Raw genomic sequence first — 6,580 nt, forward strand, 5'->3', positions numbered from 1 at the left:
TTTTTCAAAAAAATAATAATTATGAAATGTAAAAATTAACATTGCTAAAAATGTAATTAGTTTGAAAATATATTTACTTTTCTGAGAACATTTTTATTAAGCTTTGTCAGCTTAAAATTAAGGTGTTGATATACAATACTTAATGGTATTAATATATATAGATATATCATATTTTTAAAATGTTTTAATTTTTTAAAACGTTCCCTGGTTGTTGATTACCCTTTTAAATAAACAATCGATTTTATTTTATGTAGTGGCAATATCCATTAGAGTATTAACCTTAGTCATAGGAATTTTTTCTTATATTCCTTTTTTTTTTTTTTGTTTTTTTTGGGTGGCAAATTCTCTGCGGTATGCAATTTTCGCTTATGCAGGCAAGTGTGTGGGTCTAGTCCCCCCACAAAAATGTCTGTGTGTGTCCGGTGTGAGTGCCTAACTTGATTTACTACTCAAAACCCACAACTCCATTTAGTCTGTCAATATGTCGATTTGCCCCGCCTTGTTGTCCACCTCCTCCATCGTATCCTCCTCCTCCTCCTAGCAATTTTTTTGTTTTGGCTTCTCTTCTGTGGAAAATGCGCGTTTTGGTTACAAACACGCCAGCAAAAACAACAAGTTGCTACAACTACCACAGCGACAACAACAGGAACAACAGCAACACTTGCAACAGCAACATCAGTTGGGAGCAGCAACAATAAGAACTTTTGATTTTCTTGTGTTTTAGCTATTCCTACACTGAAAAATGGAACAGTAAATTAAAGGTAATGCAAATAGAATTTTATTTATATTGTATTAAATATATATTTTTTTCACAAGCTTAAATTGAAAAAATAAAATTATAAATTTGCTTAATAAAATTAGGGGCTTAAAAATGCTTCTTTTTCACAATATTTCTTAGACATTGAATTGATTTTAAATATTGTTTTTTTTCAGTGTGCCTTAGCATGTGTGTGTTGTCCTCTACTGGCTCTTCCATAATTGACTGCCTGTAAAATTCCTGTCATTTTTTTTTTGCAATTTCGGTTTCTTTTCTGCTGTTGCTTCCACTTCTGCCCGTTTTATTTGGCGTGTTTTTTCTGATTTTTTTTCAGTTTTGTATCTGAGGTTACCCTGATGGGCGTGATTTGTGGGCGTAACGGTATTTAGTCTGTGGAAGACAAACCTTCTTTTGTTGTCTAGCCTTTGATTTCTGGTTGCGTTTTTTACGCTGTGGGAAAGGACATTTGGCTAAGCTAATGGGTTCGAACCCGGAGCCGTGAAACCACCGAAAGATGTTTCGGGTTTGGATTTCTTGCGGTGGTTTCTATGATTGACAGTTGACAGGGGTGACGCCTTTCCAAAGCGTAAAAATTGTGTTATTTATAAATTAGATTTAAGAAATAAATGCATGTAACCATTTAAGTAAAACTAAGATCGATCTTAAGTATTAAAACTAATTTAATTTCCCTTTAGTAAATCTTATAAACAAATACAAAATTAAGTTATGCCTGTTCGTACAAACTCAAGTTGTTCTTCATCATTAAGCACTCGAAATTCCAAAAATTCCTCTTCAATGTGCACCCATTCATGCAATCTGAGTCCATTGAAATTACTCAACTCCTCGAACTGGCGAATTCCAGGCTGCAAACATGACTTCGCAATTAAGTTACGGTTTTTGTTGTCCAAATATTAGCACTTGCATTTTCAATAAATGTCCAGGACGGGACGGAACCTCGAGGACAGGCAACAACCACTCATCGAAGTCAAGTCGAAGCTCATTTGCATGGAAGTCATTTGGAGTTGACAGAGAAGGCAGCAGCAGAAGCCGAAGCGCTCGATAAGTTGGTCTTCAGGTTCAGGTTCATTCTGAGATTGAGACTGGGATGCAGATACAAAGAACACGCTTCATTTAGTCGGGGGGTTTCGGAATGCGAAGGTTGTTTCGGAGGGGGTGTGACAACAGTTGAAAGATAAACAACAATGGCACGCACTGATTTGACCGGGGACTTGGACTTGGATGTGGACGTGGACGTGGACCTGGACAGCCGAAGGACGTCTCCTGGCCAGGACAGCTGACAACACTTGAGCTTTGATTGGCAAGAAGGAGACACGATGAGGGGCGGGGGAACTGGCCTGCGAGACTGGGCAATTAGCAGAGAGAAATCCATCCGAAAGGTCTGGCTGAAATGAAGCTGAAGCGTTGAATGCCTCACTAAGTGCATGAATAAATAAACCGAGAGACACTTGACGGCACTACTACCTACGCTCTGTCCACCACCAGCCACCAATCCCATCCACCCAAACCGAAAACGAAGCCCCTCGCCAAGCCACCAACCCCGCCCATGGTCAACACATGTTAACAACTTGATGGACGAAAAGTCAAACTGCCCAGAAGCTTACATTGTAAGCAAACTATGCTGAAAAGGGGGAGGTGGAGGATAAATTCACTAAAGTGAAGGGTGCACTGTGGAAAAATTATGTAAGCTATGTATGGGCAAAAATTTAAAAGAGCAACAAGAAATTTATTTAAAATTTATAAAAATTAAATTTGCTTTAATCTTTTCAAATAATATATTTTTCTAAATATTCAAAATATTATCCAAATCAATTTGGTGAAATAATATTATTTAATTCTTTTCTGTGTTTATTATTTCTCTCAGTGCTTCGATGTCTGGCGAGGAGAAAATTGAAGGCAAGTTGGGAGAGCTGTAAGTCCTACAGACATCCGGGGAGGTGTTGAAGGGACAACCTCAAGCCGCAGAGTTAAAAAAGCTCTGCCGGAGACACACGAGTACGAGTATATGCAAATTGAAAGGCAAATAAAATTATTATTCACATTTTTGGCATGCCCCATGAGCACTAAACTAACAGCTGAGAACAATGGACAACATGAAGGGGTCCTTGGGTCCTCTTGGAAAGGGACGAAGAAACTTTTAGGGGAGAGCTCCATAAAAGTCATACGTCCCGAGATGATGATGATGTGAATTGCTGATGGCTGAAATGGGTTGGAAAAATACATAGTTGGGCACTTAAAGCTGAGTGATCCATTAGAAAAATATGTATGTGAAATAAGACTTTAATTTAATCAAATTTTAAGCTTTCTAAGGATTTTAACATTTTGGTTTTATTCTAATTATTTTAAATACCGACTTTATACATACCCAAATATATTATTCCAGCTTTCAAGCAATATTTCGTTCGTTTATCTTACTGTGCCCTCATTACTCAACTCATTAAGATATTAAAAATTCACTTAGCTCCACACTTAATGGACAATGGCCCGAGTTCCTCCCAGGGGATAAGGCCAATTATTTCGACAGTCTGGCAATTGCAGCTACTAAATAACTAATTGCTGAATGCACAGGTCAACGAGGATGACAAACAGCAACAACAGCTGAGATAAGTGCTGCATTTATCTGTCTGCCGGTGAAGAGAAGGACAATTTGCCTTATGTATAAATTAAATAATGAAATTTTGCTAATTGCCAACTACCGGATAGCAAAGGCAAAGTCAAAAGGATCTTGGGGCAAACTTGAGGCTTTAATTCAATTTTTAATGCTTAAGTTTTGGCCAGCATAAATAAATACGGCAGGCAAACAAGCGCACAAATATGTTTGTAAAGTTTGTATATGAAGATATCATCCATGTGCATTTGTAATCTTATCGGAAATCTTGGCAGAAAGGCAAATGCCAATATTTGTCTGGCCCCAGTTGGCCAATGATTGAATGAATGAGTGAGTGACTGAATGAGAGAGCGAGTGAGTTGTTCACTTAACTTTTTGGCCTGGCCAAGACAGGATTTTCAATTAAAATTGATTTTATGCAAATTTTCAATTAGGCCAAAACACACACACATGCAGATATTTGTAGACAGAAAAGGGCGGCAGACAAACAAGCAAACAAAATGGTTTTCAAGACAGAATATCCTTATCACAGTCATTCATTTTGGACTTTGCAAACCACTTGAGATAAATAGATTTTAAGTTGGATACTTCTGCTTTTTTCTTTATTTCTTTTTCTACATATAGACGAGTGTCTGGCTGAATGGGGGAACCCCTGAGCTTTTTGCCTGTGAATGCTGATTACGTAATTGCATTTTAGACGTCGCAAAATTTTCGTACAACATTTTGGCGTTTACTTCATTTGCAGCGCCTTTCAGCTTCAATTAGAGCCGAATGCGAGTGTGAGTGTGTGAGCTTGGGGGACGTTAAATGTTTTCCAGCATTCACTAATTGCATTAAAAAAGAAGTTCGCACCCCCATCTCCATCTCCTGCTTGCCATTTCACATCGTTGTCTGGCGCTTTCGCTAAATTATACAAAATAGAACAGACAACAAGGGTTGGAGTTTGGGTTTGGCAACGGGGTGGTCACGCCCTCCGCCGGATGAGAAGCTCGGGCTCCTTTGCCCGTTTAAGTTGCAATTTGGTTGCATGTCACTGGGAAATGCTTTCAGACAATGTTAACCAGCAGGAGCAGGGGCAGCAGAAGCAGCAGGATACGGGAAACAGACGACGGACAGGCGGTAACAGGACAATTTATCCACCTGCTCCTCTCGGGCCAATGCATTAGTCAGGAACACTTTGAACAGTTTGGCAAGCATTCCATTTGCTCACCTGGGGTGCCAGATATCTGTACATATAGGGAAGGCAAAAGGTGAGTAAGCATAGGATCAAGATGGATTAAAATGTATAACGAAAGCCAGTAAGTAAGGAATAATATTTAACATTATTTTAATTAATTCCTCAAATTTGTTTAGGTTAGATTTAGAACTAAATAATTAATAACACTCATTTTTATTTCAGTGCGTTAAAAACTTCTGACCAACATTTTTTTTTTGATTGCTGTTGTCTTATTGGCATACTACTATTAGCTTAAAATAAAAGTTTGTTTCGCAAAAAACCGACTATCGATAAACGTAGTAGCGTAAAGCAATATTCACAAACATATCTAGTAGGCTTTTGCTTCAAACTTCAAGCTGACTCCCGTTGACTTTACCTTGTAGCCGACATTAGGACATTCGTCTTTGCACAGTCAAGTCGTCAACTTTTCCAAAATGAGTTCAAAAAGTCGATTCGCTACAAAATAATCCAGATACTGATTTACTTGGCTGGACCAATGATAGCGTCACTCGTATATTTCTTTTTCAATTTGCCATCGTTATTCAAGAGGAACCGCGAGTTCAATCGCGTTACTGAGGTTCTCGTCCTGTAGCAGAGGATCAAGCAAGTGATTGAAGCTGGCCTAGACGAAAGATCTCATGACGAGCAGCTGGTGGCCGTGGGCCACCAGCTCTTGACGAGCTTCCGAGCAGACGTGATTGACCAGTTCAAGAGAGAAGCTGGTAAGTAATCTTGGTCAAACGGTAAGTCATCGTTATTCGTCATTTTCATGGCCGACATTACCTAGTAATCCGAATATATCAGAAAATAGATGGAATTCGATGATTGAAGTCGCATCACGGACATCGGTCCTTGCGGTAGCACCCTTCCATCCAGCTGTTTAGATCACTGTTTAAATAATGCTTACTAAATGGTCCAGCATTATTCATCTGATCCTGAATGATGACTTATTTACGCTTATATTGCGGAGAAAACCTAAAGGTATTTTTATACAACAATAATAATTAGGTGTATAAAACTAATAAATCCAGCTTTAGTTTACTTTGAACTTATTTAAGAACCACTTGTTTGGACCTCTGCTTTAGGACAAGCACCTCTGTAATCCGTTTAAACTCGCGATTCTTGTTGAACAACGATGGCAGATTGAAGAAGAAGTACAAGAGTGGCGTTTTCATTGGTCCAGCCACGAATAAAAATTTAACTAGAATAGCATAAGCACAAAACATGAAATTATAAAAGAAAATAATTTATAAATGAAAAAATGAAATGTAAAAATGGTTGACTCTATTGTTCCTGGGAAAAAAGTACGGAAAAAAGTAATTGTTTTAATATCACTCCCCACAACAAAATCCTAGATACGCCACTGCCTGTAGGTTTTCCAGTTTTTTTAATAAGCCCAAGGACATCACATTTTAAACCTATTTCCCAACCAATTAAACACCGCCCCTAAGCCTCCAACAGCCTTTTAAAACGTGAAAGTGATTCTGTTGAAAAGCAATTTCGATGTTGACACACAGGTAACATTAACCCATAAAAGCACGACACTGAAAAGTAACACCTACCTACAAGTGTCACTGCCCAAAATCCCCCGGTGATACTGGGAAAATAAAAACTAAAACTAAGGGAATATTGCGAAAAGCCGAGACCCAAAATAACAGGCAGACAAACTGAACAAACTGGGTAAACCCTTCGATGAAACTGAGCCGCAAAATTGCTTTTTAATGCCCCACCGCCGGCAATTTGAGTGAGAGGGAAGAGCACACACATCAGTGCCTCTCACTCGCTCCTTTCGCTTTCATCCCATTGCCGCTGAAAAACTCACTAATTTCCGCTGCCAGGCATCCAAACTAAGCCATCAGATCAATGGAAAACTATGTCAGCAAAAAGGATTTTTGTGTGTTTAAATTTTGTGTTTGCACACTGCCAAAGGGTATTAGGAATTGGCACAGAAGCATGCTTTTGAGAATTAGTCCAGGCAATT

General features: G+C 38.6%; 1 long non-coding RNA gene across 3 annotated transcripts; it reads left to right on the forward strand.

The window, feature by feature from the left end:
• The first annotated feature begins 4,979 nt into the window (after positions 1-4,979).
• LOC138913424 (uncharacterized) lies at positions 4,980-5,837 on the forward strand. Of its 3 annotated transcripts, none has more exons than XR_011419167.1 (3): positions 4,980-5,342; positions 5,404-5,580; positions 5,637-5,837. It is a non-coding gene; the product is annotated as an uncharacterized lncRNA (long non-coding RNA). The 3 variants fall into 3 exon arrangements; XR_011419168.1 differs by having other exon boundaries at positions 4,980-5,321; positions 5,387-5,580; XR_011419166.1 differs by having other exon boundaries at positions 4,983-5,321.
• Positions 5,838-6,580: the final 743 nt, after the last annotated feature.

Source organism: Drosophila takahashii, chromosome 3R, assembly GCF_030179915.1.
Source record: "Drosophila takahashii strain IR98-3 E-12201 chromosome 3R, DtakHiC1v2, whole genome shotgun sequence".
Taxonomy (NCBI): domain Eukaryota; kingdom Metazoa; phylum Arthropoda; class Insecta; order Diptera; family Drosophilidae; genus Drosophila; species Drosophila takahashii.